Source organism: Solanum stenotomum, chromosome 2 (genome assembly GCF_019186545.1).
Source record: "Solanum stenotomum isolate F172 chromosome 2, ASM1918654v1, whole genome shotgun sequence".
Classification (NCBI taxonomy): domain Eukaryota; kingdom Viridiplantae; phylum Streptophyta; class Magnoliopsida; order Solanales; family Solanaceae; genus Solanum; species Solanum stenotomum.
In genome coordinates this window covers 36,720,817-36,734,416 of record NC_064283.1, presented here as the reverse complement: position 1 = coordinate 36,734,416, position 13,600 = coordinate 36,720,817, and positions in this window count along the sequence as shown.

Genomic DNA, 13,600 nt, shown 5'->3' with positions numbered 1-13,600 from the left:
TGGATTTGATGAGAAGAGTGTTTAGACAATACTTTTACATGTTTATGTTTGTGCTCATTGATAATATTTTGATCTATTCAAGGAGTGAGAATTAGCATATTGATAATTTGAGGATTGTGTTGGAAGTTGTTAAGGACAAAAAACTCTTTGAAAAGTTTAGCAAATGTAAATTTTGGTTAAGGTCTGTAGCTTTCTTTGGTCATATTGTTTCAAGTAAGGGTATTGAGGTAGATCCTAAGAAGAGGATGCGGTCAAGTGTTTGCCCAAGCCTCTAACTCCTTCGGATAAGAGAAGTTTATTGGGTTTGGCTAGTTATTATAAAGGTTTGGTGAGGGTTTCTCTTTGATTGCCTCTCCTTTAACGGGTTTGACTTAAAATAAGGCTATGTTCGTATGGTCCAAATTATGTGAAAAGAGCTTCTAAGAGTTGGAGGATAGACTTACTTCCACTCTGGTGTTGACCTTAGCGGAAGGGACATATAGTTTTGTGGTTGTTTGTTACGCTTTGAGAATTAGTCTAGGATGTGAGCTTATGCAAAATGGGAAAGTAATTACCCATGCCTCAATTAATCTTAAAATTCATGAGAAAAATTATCCTACTCATGACCTTGAACTAGCGGTGGTCGTTTTTGCCTTAATGATTTGGAGGCACTATTTGTATGGACTTCATGTAGATGTATTTACTGACCGCTAGAGTTTGCAAGATGTGTTTAATTAGAAAGACCTTATGTATGGTATTCCATTAACTAGAGAGCCACCAAGATGTATGGTGATTTACGAGAGGTCTATTGGTGGAATGGGATGAAGAAGGATATTGTGGGATTTGTGGCTAGGTGTCCAAATTGCCAACAAGTAAAGGTTGAGCATCAGAAACAAGGAGGTTTGTCCCGAGATATTAGCATTCCTACTTGGATGTGGGAAGATTTGATTATGGACTTTATAGTTGGTTTGCTCCGCACCCTGTGACAACATTATTTAATTTGGGTGATAGTATATCAGATGATGAAATCGGGTCATTTCCTTCCCGACAAAGTTTCTTATTCGACGGAGGACTCTGTCGAGATGTACTTAAGAGAAATGGAAAAGTTGTATGGAGTGCCTTTGTCCATTATTTCCGATCGTGGTACCCAATTCACTTCTTAGTTTCGGAAGTCATTCACAAAGGGTCTTGGTAATTGTGTTAAGCTTAGTACAACATTTCATCCCCAAACTGATGGGCAAGCGGAGAGTAGTATCAAAACATTGGAAGATATGTCAAGGGCTTGTGTTATTGATACCATAGGTTGGTTTGAGGTGGGCGAAGTTACCCTAATAGGTCCCCAGTTGGTGAATGAGGCCATAAAGAAAGTTCGGCTTATAAGGGAAAACTTGAAAACTGCTCAAAGTCGGCAAAAGTCTTATGCCGATGTGAGAAGAAGGGATCTTGGGTTAGCTATTCATGATTGGATTTTATTGAAAATCTCACCCATGAAGGATGTAATGAGGTTTCGTTAGAAAGGGAAGCTTAGTCCCCAGTATGTAGGCCCATATAAAATTTTGAGACGTGTTGGTAAGGTTGCTTATGAGCTAGAGTTGCCAAATGAGTTAGCATCGGTGCATCTGGTTTTCCATGTCTCTATGCTTAATAAGTGTGTTGGAGATCCGACATACATTGTTTCCCTAGAAGGGTTGGAAGTTGATAAAATCTTTCTTATAAGGAAGTTTTGGTTGAGATTTTATACCAGGAAGTTATGAAGTTGAGAAACAGGGAAGTTGATTTCGTGAAAGTATTTTGAAGGAATCACTTAGCTTAGGGTGCTACTTGCGAGACCGAGGCCGATATGATGTCCTGATATCCTCATCTTTTTCCTTCTACTCCTAGTCTAGCTTGAGGTAATGAGTTCATCATGGTTTGTACTTAGTTTGAAGTCATGTGGTTTATGTGTTCTCATAATTTCCTTATGTCATGCATGTTTAGGAAAAACTTGTGTTTTAAAAGAAAATGAGTTTACATGATTGATTTGCCTCATGTTATTGTGCATTGAATATGAGTTGACTTAATGAGAGGAATTGATGAACATGCTTTAGCAGTGCTTTCTGAGAATGAATTGCATAGAGGCTTCATGAGATTGTGTTGAGCATGCTTTTAGCTGCGAGAAGTAGTTCCTCCTTGAATATGAGAAAATTTTGAAATTTCATGCATATGTGTTTTCTACATTTAGTTCCTACTTTCCTTATGATTCATTAAGTATGTTTATCTTGGAGTTGATGTGTCCTCCTTGGTTTTGTGCATTTTGTTGAGATTGCATGCATGATGGGCTGCTAGTATTGAGTCTTTTCTTTGAAAAGGTGTCTAAAACTCCGTTAGAGTACGAATGCTCCTAAAGGGGTGACAAGCTAGGGCTATTTTAGAGGGAAAGAGCTAAGGAAGGGAAGATTGAGAATACCTTCACCAAGCATTGTCTCACCTTCCACGGCTACCATGACGCCTCGTGGTAGGCACCACAGGCCATGTTAATGCTCGTTCTAGGCTAGGCACTAGCTAGGCTGCATTACCCCAAAATAAGACCCTCCTCACGAGCCACTAGATAGCTTGTGAAGGCTACCACAGGACGTGGGAGGGGTCGTGGGATTGACTTTTTTTTTAGGAAAATAGATGAGAAAACCTAGTCACTAGTCAAGGGACCACATGCACCACTACAGGTCCTGTGACCCTTGATGGGCCGTGGTTCCCCTCTTGGCTGTGAGACTATATCATCCGTTCAGGGGTTTTTGGGTCTTTTCCCATTTTAAGTGAATCAGAGCTATGTTGTTTTGCCTAAGCCTATGACCCCTATATAAGTAATTTTAACCCCAAAACTTACCCATTCAAGTTATTATTTCCAAAACCCACAAGAAAATCAAATTTCTTACTCCCAAAATATTTCTCTCTCTAGAAACCTGAAGAAGAAGAAATGATTCAAGATAGAAACAAGGCCAAGCCTCAATTCCTCCATTGAAGTTAAGCATTGGGCGTTGAGTTATTATAGTTTTCCATCCATGGATTCCTTCCATTCATGGAGTTCCCAAATTTCTCTATTTTTGAAGATTAGAATTCCTCCATTGAGTTAGGGTTTTCTTCAATTATCATGGGTTCTCTTCAATGCTTATTTCAATGATTGAATCATGATCTCTTATGCATGAATGGATGAAATATGATAATTTTTTTTATAATTTCTCCATGAACCCATGTAGCCCCCATGATTTCAAGTTATGAATCATATGATGTGGGATTTTGATTGTAAAGGAAAAGTTTTATGAACTTAAGCATGTGTTGCAATCTTTACATGTTTTTATGATGAAATCCATATATAACCCATATTTTCTAATTATTGATGATTGAAAGTTGCTTTTGAACCTCAAGAGGTGAATTATGGACTTGTGCATTTTCTCATGAAATTTATGCAAATGTTTTAAGGGTGCTTTGAGAGTAAAGTACCAATGATGTTGTTGTTGTTGTGTTGTCGAAAGGATATTCTCATAAACACATACTAGCATGATATGAAAGGTTTTCTCACATAATAGGGTTTCTTAGGCATAAATACTTTCTTACCTAAATGAATCAAGATTAAAAGCTAATATGAAAAGATCATGGACGGTGAAAGGTTTTCTCACGTATGGTCTAAGGAACTACCTATGATATGACATGTGGCGACTACCCATGTCTCTTAATTAGAAGATAAGTCAAGACTTTAAAACTACTCCATGGAATTTATGCTTACCACCGAGAGGATATTGAGATGGAAGCTCTCACGTCAGTAGAGGCAAGGTTTCTACTAGGAATCTCTTTATTCCCTTAACTATGTGCCCCCATAGGATGATTGTCTAGGAAGACATTAGCTAGTGGATCCACTTAACCTAGAAGTTTATGGTTCTAACTTGGAAAGTAGGACAGCCCTTTTCGGTGAGGGTGACACCGAGGGATCATGTTATAGCTCACATGGTCTCTATGTTGGTTAAGGCTAATCCCCCACATTAATAATTAACTAAGGTTACTTCAAGAAGTATCACATAAGAGTTCAATGGTTTCAAAGATGATGTTAGGTTGCCTTGACCATGGTTTTATAACTTATGTTTTCTAACTCTCTTATATCATGTTTTAGTTTGGTCAATTGCATGTAATGAAATGAAATGTCCATTTAGCATATTTTAATGTTCTATGCATGGCTATCATACTTGATACATTGTTTTGTACTAACACATATTCCAGCCTACATTTCCCCTAATGTAGGGTCCGACAATCAGGGTCATTAGTTTCATGGCAAGAGGTTGACTTGAGATATTCTGAGCTTTGGTGAGTCCTCATGTTTCGAGGACGGACTATCATTCTTTTAGTTCCTCTTCTTGTATTTCACTTTTGGACATGATGTATGGGCTAGGTTGAATTTCATTCTATTGTATTAGATGGCTATGATGAGACAAGTGTTTTAGACTTCCGGTTTACTTTTAAAAAATGTGTTGGACTTAAAATGTTGTTTTGAATTCCTTTGTTCTATTTCTTATGTTATGAGAACTAAGTGTCTTGTAAAGGGTCCTTTGGGGTTCTATACGCAATGTTACATCTAGGGGCAACCCTGGGTCGTGACACTTGAAGGACATTCACTTGGATGATGCCCTGAGCAAGGATTATGGTATATATTGATTTGTGGTAGATTTGCACATATTTGAGATTTATTTAGCTTAATAATTAGAGTCCTCAATGCCTAATTTTGTCTTATTCTTATAAAATATTGATGATTTGTAGTTATGAGGAAAAAAAGACAAGGCAAGGATTGATATTTTAAAGAATTGCCAAGAATGAAAAAAAAGTACAAACTAAACATTATTGATCGCCACTCGAGAAATATTGATCTCTGAATCAGTAAAACCTCACCCAAAATGACAGTACAAAGTTCTTGAGTCTATGAATCAGGTTAACAGACTCCATTTGAGAAGGCAATGTGTCGAATGAGGAAGGTTATGTTGCTGATCATCACCAAAAATGACAGTGTTAAAAGAAAAGATTGAAGGCTCCTAAAGCGAACCAAAGTGGTACTCGGAGATTAGTCGAATGTGAAAGGCTGACTCGATCAAGTTATTCATTTGAGGTTCAAACACCTAAAGTCGAGTGCATAAAAAGGTGAGCTAAAGAGCGAAAGGGGATACACAGAATGAGCTCAGTGAGCCCGACTAATATCACCGAATAAGATACACATCGCGTTTTGTGCCAAATTTCAGGAAACTATATATATCCTAAAAGAGAGAAAAAAAGAGGACCAGAGAGTGTATCAAACAATTAGTTATGAAATAGAGTTTAAACAGAAAATACATTACTTTTGTGAAGAAAACATTCTAATTTTTGGGGTTTTACAACTTTATGCTTGAAATTGAAAAATTGAAGTTGAATTCAAAGTGGGTTTACTTAAAATTGCTTAATTTCATGTTACCCATGGCTGCTTTCATGGAAGGTATAATATCTTTAATTTTTCTAATGGGTGGCGAAAACCCTGGGTCGTGACACTTGAAGGACATTCTCCTGGTTGATGCCATGAACAAGGATTTGGATATAGAAAGGATTTTGGTATATATTGATTTGTGGTAGATTTTCACATATTTGAGGTTTATTTAGCTTAATAATTGGTGTACTCAATGCCTAATTTTGTCTTATTCTTATAAAATATTGATGATTTGTAGTTATGAGGGAAAAAAGACAAGGCAAGGATTGATATTTTAAAGAATTGCCAAGAATGAAAAAAAAGTGCAAACTAAACATTAATGATCGCCACTCGAGAAATGTTGATCTCTGAATCAGTAAAACCTCACCCAAAATGACAGTACAAAGTACTTGAGTCTACGAATCAGGTTAACAGACTCCATTTGAGAAGGCAGTGTGTCGAGTGAGGAAGGTTATGTTGCTGATCATCACCAAAAATGACAGTGTTAACAGAAAAGATTGAAGGCTCCAAAAGCGAACCAAAGTGGTACTCGGAGATTAGTCGAATGTGAAAGGCTGACTCCATCAAGTTATTCATTTGAGGTTCAAACACCTAAAGCCAAGTGCATGAAAAGGTGAGCTGAAGAGCGAAAGGGGATACACATAATGAGCTCAGTGAGCCCGACTAATATCACCGAATAAGATACACATCGCGTTTTGTGCCAAATTTCAGGAAACTATATATATCCTAAAAGAGAGAAAAAAAGAGGACCATAGAGTGTATCAAACAATTAGTTATGAAATAGAGTTTAAAGAGAGAATACATTACTTTTGTGAAGAAAACATTTTAATTTTTGGGGTTTTACAACTTTATGCTTGAAATTGAAAAATTGAAGTTGAATTCAAAGTGGGTTTACTTAAAATTGCTTAATTTCATGTTACCCATGGCTGCTTTCATGGAAGGTATACTATCTTTACTTTTTGTGATGGGTGGCGAAAACCACAAGATCTATGGGTGCAATTATGGGATTGGGTTTTTGTTTAATGTAGTGGATATTGTGTTATTCTCTATTTTTCTGCTATCTATACATGAATTTGGTCTAATTGGCATGGCATTAATTTATGGATTAAGGTTGGAAACTTAATTCTTACTTTCAATCTCCGGTTGATTCTCGAAAGAGATTGACTGGAGCAGGTAACTAGTCCGATACTAGCTATTTAGATTTGGTATTTGTAAGTTGCTTGAAAATAGAGGTTATGGATCAGAGCTATTCGCCCTTTTTGCAAAAAAGAGAATACAGTAAGGTATTGGATTTTTTAGATTGGAAATTATATGAGACCCAAAAGAGATTTTATGTATAGATTCTTTGAGATCGAAATATAATTAGCCTCAATGAAGATGACTTAGTCTATTCATGAATGTTCATCACTATAGGGCATCACAGTTACCCCTATGTGACATCAATTTCCAATCCCGGCACTGTTAGGTTGATTGTTAACTCTTTAATTCTTCAATATTTTAGTTTAATTGTGATAATTGATAGTCAAAGCTTTTTATCAAATTGGTTGAATCAAACACCCATTATTTCTTACTATTATAAATGGGAAATCTTAAAATCCAAATTTCTTGATAGGAATTCTCTACGATATACCATTCCCTGTAGGATTCGACCTCGACTCTTTGTTGGGTATTCTTATTGAATACGGAATCTATCTATTTTAATTGGTTTTTAGGTGGACATTTTAGCATTATCATGTCTGCTCAACAATTATAGGAGGATCAACATAATAGTGAAGTAGAAAGCGAGGGAGAAAAAAGTAAGAGGGCTAGGAGGGGTGGCAAGTATCAAGGAGGCAATGGTGCTTCCACCAGTAGAGGACTATTTATGCAGACTCATCAACAATATGCTACACATTACGTGCTCCAGCTCGATTCTCATGACATAGACATGAGCAGGAGAAAACTTTGAGGGAACCAGACCTTCGACCTCAGAGGGATACGAGTCGGGGATTGCCACCCCGACCTACACACAGACAATGTGACCGAGCACATAGAGCGGATGTCGGCATGGTTCAAATGCATTTTATTGGTGCGGTGTAGAATGTTATCTGGTAAGATATTGTACGGGTTCTGTCGTTACAGAAAAGTCATCGGGGAAAACTTTGGGTCAGAAAACATTTTTGTAGTAACTTGGAATTTCAGAACCTAGCCTAAATTTGGATGAAATCGGAGTCATTAACGTATCAGGAAATATGGTAAAGATTGGGTGATCTAGTTATGAATTTGATCACATCAGTTGATAGGTAAGTTGTTAAGGAACCCATATGACTTTACAAAATTTAATTCGGGCGAATAGAACACCTGGAATTGATCTTTGCGTGAATGGTATTTTCTGAGTATCGTTGTTTGAAAGTGTATTGTGAAATAAGGGAATTGGAATTATTAAACAAGCTCACTATTCCGTGCAAGCCGCTATAATAGAAATATGTGACGCTAGGGTGGGGCCGCTGTAGTGGGGTGTGATGAGTCCATAAATTGGACTCATTTAGGGTTATGTTTTGATGGAATTGGTGTCCTCAAATGCATATTTTGTCTCAATATCTGATGAAAACCCTTAAGTTTCAGGTATTTGTAGTTTGAGGGAAAACATGGACACTACTTAGAAAAAAGGAACAAAAGCAACTGAAAGAATGAAGAAATGAAGATTTGAGAATCTTCAAACCCATTCGGCTAGTCGCCAAAAGGTCTTATCCTCGCCTTTTGTTCCAATGTGTTGAGCCGTGAAAGAAAGGATCAAATCGGCGGTGAAAGGGAGTAGTCGGTGTGTCATCGAACAGTTCCGCAAAGCAGTACTATGTCATATAATGATCCAAAACACGATGATGTTGAAGGCCAACGTAAGACAGCGATGAACTAGACCAAAGGGCGGATCGCCGAGTTGATTGTCTATTCCGACCAACTTCGACGAGTGATCCTTCGCAACACAGATTTTTGAAAACTATAAATACTCATTGAGAATTATTATTTTAGTATCGACTTTTAAGCTTTGAACAATAATTTTTCAGACTTTGCTTCTATTTTTGAGTTCTAAGTTTGGAGAGGGTTTTGAAGAACTTTAAGGTTCAAAGGGTTTCAACTCCAAGATTTTGGACTTAGGTCTTGTGGATTCTTCACTCTTTACTTGATTTGAGACTTAAATCTTCATACCCATTTGAATGCAAACTCATATTGGTATAAATTTCTATCTCTTTTACATGGCTAAAACCCCAATTCTTCGGGTGTGATTTTGAGAATATGGGTTAGATTGTCTATTGGCTCTTGCTTGTTGATGATTTATTTGTTGTTTAGATGTGATTTCGTTTACTAGTTGGGGTGGAACTTAATGAAATTGTAGTTTCAAATACGATTTTACTTTTGTGTTTTCCGCTTGCTCGAGAGAGGGGTCATAAAACTAAGACTACTAAATTGATGGCTGGTGGGATTGGGCCGGCATGAGGTTCAACTCGAGAGAGTGAACCCTAGTCCTTCTCCCACACACTCAACTAGAGAAAGTGATTAGGTTAAGGCGGAGGTTTTTCTTCATGCGACAACTTGGTGTTCGAGAGAAATTGAGTTAATTCGGGGTAAGTTGCTCAAGAGTGAATTTACCCCTGCTATAGTCTAGCCTAGTCACAAATATTCAATGGATTTATTATCAAAAGCATGTACCCAATAGTTTAGTTTATCTCGTATTCCTATCAAATCCCAAGAATCCCCTCTCCTTGATTAGTACTCCTTATATTTTTGTTGTTTTTGCTTACTTGTAATAAACCCCCATTGATAACTAACGCTTGTGTCACCCTTTGGAATTAACATGTTTATATTCGATAATGTGTTTAGCTATGACTAATTAGAACTTAATTTTGTTTTTCTATTAATTCTCAAAACCAATCCCTTGGGACTCGACCCTTGGGTTACTTTACTATTGTACGATCGTAGACGCTTGCATTGGAAGTTGTGTCTTGATTATGCAAACATCAAAATGGCACCCCTGCCGAGGAGTGGTGTTACTTGAGAATTCTTAGTTTAGTAAAATTTTTGTTCGTCTTAGTTGTAGTTCACTTACTTAATTTTCAATTTTGTTTCTATTGTTTGTGTTAAAAATAGAGAGCATGAGTGTTAATGGCAGCAACGGCAGCCAGGTGGGCCACCAAGACGACATCAAAAATCTCAACGATGTGCAAGAGCCCAACATTAATGACCCCCATCTCATGGAAGATATTGGGGCCATCCGTTTACCTTTAGCCGAGGGAAATGCAGTTTTCCAAATAACGAGCACTATGTTGCAACTCTTGCAACTAAAGAGACTTTTCAGTGGATTAGCTCATGAGGATCCTCACAAACATCTTCGAAACTTCGTAGATGTGTGCGGATCATTTTCTTTCAAAAATATCTCTCAAGAGTTAGTTCAGTTAAGGTTATTCCATTTCTTGTTGATGGGAGAGGTGATGAGTCCAAAAATTGGACTCATTTAGGGCAATATTTTAATAGAAATTGTGTCCTCAAATGCTTATTTTATCTCAATATCTAATGAAAACCCTTAAGTTTCAGGTATTTGATGTTTGATGGAAAGCATGGACACTACGTCACAAAAAGGAACGAAAACGCCGAGAAGAACAAAGAAATAAAGGCCTGAGGATCGCCAAGTTCACTTGGCGAGTCGCCGAAAGGTCTTACTTCGCCTTCTGTTCCAGTGTGCTAAGCCCTGAAGGAAATGATCAAGTCAGCGGAGATAGGGAGTAGTTGGGCATCGCCGAAAAGTTCAACGGTTTCGCGAAGCAGTACCATGTTGCCCAATGACCCAGAGCACGAAGATGCTGAAGGCTGGTGCAAGACGGTGATGAACTACACCAAAGGGCGAATCACCGAGTGGATCAGCGATTCTGACTAACGACGCCGAATAATCACTGCAGCACAAATCTGTGAAAACTATAAATACTACTTAGAGTTGTAGTTTTAAGAGTGGAACAATTATTATAATTTTCATATAAAATAGTACTTTTTAGTATTTTTGCTCTGAGTTTGAGAGGGTTTTGAAAACTTGAAGAAAAAGAAGGTTTCATCTCGAAGGATTTGGACTTGGGTCTTTTGGATTATTCATTCTTGGCCTGTAACAAGACTCAAATCTTCATACCCATTTGAATGAAACCTCATTTAGGTATAAATTTTTATCTCTTGATGTGTAGCTAAAAATCCCAATTCTTGGGGTGTGATTTAGTAAATATAGGTTAAGATAATTATTGGGTCTTGTTTGCTCATAGTTTAATCATAGTTTAATTGTGATTTCGTTTCGTGGTTATGGATGAATTTAATGAATTTGTAGTTGCAAATACAAGTTTATTTATGTGTTTATGGCTTGCTCGAGAGAGAGGTCATAAAACTACGACCACTAGATTGATAGCCAGTGTGAGTGGGTCGACATGAGGTTCAGCTCGAGAGTGTGAACCCTAGTCCGATGTCCACACACTCAGCTTGAGAAAGTGAGTGGGTTAAGGCGTAGGCTGGTCTTCATGTGGCAAGTGGGTGTCCAAGAGGAACGCATTTGAAATGGGGTAAGTTGCTCGAGAGCTTATCCCACTTAAAGTCTACCCTAGTCACAATTACTCGATGAATCTTCTATCAAAAACATGTACCCAATAATCTAGCTTAACCCGTATTCCCGTCACATCCCAAGGATCCCCTCTCATTACGTAGAAACCCTTGTTTATTTTGCTAATTTTTTACCTACTTGTGACAAAACCCCTTATTCTTAATTGACACTCTTGTGTCCCCATTTAATTTACAATGTTTTGAATTGTTAACTCTTTAGCTACGGCAAGTAAGAACTAGGTTTTATTTTTCTATTAATTCTCAAAACCACTCTCTTAGGAACGATCCCAACCCTTGGTCGGGTTACTAAACTATTGTACGATCGTAGACACTTCCATTGGAAGTTGTGTCTGGATTATGCAAACATCAAGAGGCGTGCAAGTGGCTGGCGAAGTTACCTCGCGAATCCTTCACTTCTTGGGAGGAATTGGTAACTGCATTTAACGTGTGATTTTTTCTTCTTAAGAAGATAACGACTCTTTGGGATAATATCCAAAGCATTACGCGTTTGGAGGGTGAGCCAATCCATGAGACTTGGCTACGATTTAAAAAGTTGGTGCTACAATGCCCGACTCATGGTCTGCCAGACAATATCTTGCTATAGTACTTTTACCGAAGACTGGATTTGGTAAAGAAAGGTGTCGCTGATCAACTTTCACCTGGAGGCCTGATGCAACAACTATATGCGGTAGCAACCCAACTCTTAGATGGCATGACGACCATCAATATGTCATGGTACACTTGTGAAGACCAAGTCTCCCCTCTCACATTCAAGCTATCCAAGGAGTAGATGGAAAAAGATAATGAGAGAGACAAAAACATGGCCAAGATTATGACACAGGTTGACATTTTATTTAAAAATGTCATGGGGGCTGGTGCCCGTGGTGTCAACACTGTGGGGGTCAAGTGTGCAAATCCTGAGGAGGCGAACTTTGAAGCCTTATATAATGAGGTAGTGCAGTTCCTAGCGAACCAAGACGGTTGTTATCGTTCAAACTACCCAAGGCAGGGTGGTAACTATGGTTGGGCTAGAGATGAAGGATCAAAGGATCGTGAATGGAGAGACCGAAATCCTAATTGGAAGGATGGGGAGAAGGACAGGTATGTGCTTCCCGACAAGCGCCAAAAGCCAAAATATTCGGAGGGTAGTAGGTTTGAGGATATGCTTTCTCATATCCTCAATAAAGTTGAAGGGTCAGACAAGATCTTGAAAGAGATGAAAGAGGATGTGTCGACCCTTATCAAAACTGTTACCTCATATTCAGTATCAATCAAGCAGCTGGAGACCCAAATGGGTCAGATGCCGTCTCACCTAAATTCGAGACAGAAAAGGGGTTTTTCTAGTGACATTATGGTCAACCCCAAAAATTAGGTTTGAAGGTTGACTTACGTCGTGCCACGATGTTAACTAAGGCGTTGTTTGGGAGGCAACTCAAAACCATTTATTTCTTTATTTTGCTTTGATAAAATAATGGTGTGTTGATTGTGCAGATGGAAGTGTGGAGAGTGAACGAAAAGAGTAGATTGTCAAGTTATAGGTCCATTCCATGAATCACCGAAGGGTTTGGCGACCTCGAACTAGACCTCTGTTAGTCTCAAGACCAATTTACATTGGAGTCTGTAAAACTCGGTGACCTCATGAAATTATTGGTGAATCGTCAATCATGTCGGTGATCTCGACGGAGACCGCCTTTTGGACTCCCACAATACATGGTGGTTTCATAAAATTCGGCGAGGCAAATGACTACTTGGCAGTATGCTGAATAGTTCGGCAATCGGGACTAATGTCGCCAAATGGGCAAAAACTGGGTGGTTTTTCAAGCCAAAGGTATAAAAGTTTCAAACTCATTTCTTTTTCCTCACTTTTTCATCTTCCCAAACTCACACCTGCACTCCAATTTTACATTTCTTGCATTTTTGGAATTTTTTTAGTATCCAATTGTGCTACGAGTTGGATTACATTGCTTCCTTGCATCTCAACATCCATTTGATCGGCATAAAAGTTTGGTACTTCAAACCCCGCATTCATTTTGTCAAAATTGTACTCATTTGCAATCTGTTAATCTTGTTGAATTCTGTTGGGCCTCTCTAATTAGATCGGATTGCTTAATTGCCTGTTTCTAATCGATAACTCTTGCTTGAATGGTGAATCCTGCTTTCTAGTGCGTTAAGTTAAATTAATTTTCTATAGGGAGTGTTTTTATGCGATGGGTCTTAGTCACATTCGTGTTGTAGGAGCTTAAATTGCATTTTCGGGGGTTGCGGGGCAGATTTCAAGAAGTTGGGTTGATAATAGGCACGACGAGTCATTTCGACGACCTGAGACGAGCTCACCGAACCACTCAATGGTTCGCTTAGTTTCTCTACCTCGCCTTTGATATCATGCTTTATGTGTTGTGGCTTCTGTACCTTTCGGCGAGAAGCATGAGGTCGCCAAAAGCACTCGGCGACTCACTGAAATTCTTCTTGTTCGCCCTTTGTCTGCACCCCTGACCCCTTCTGCACTGTAACTTTCGGTGGACACCCATTTGTTCGCCGAAT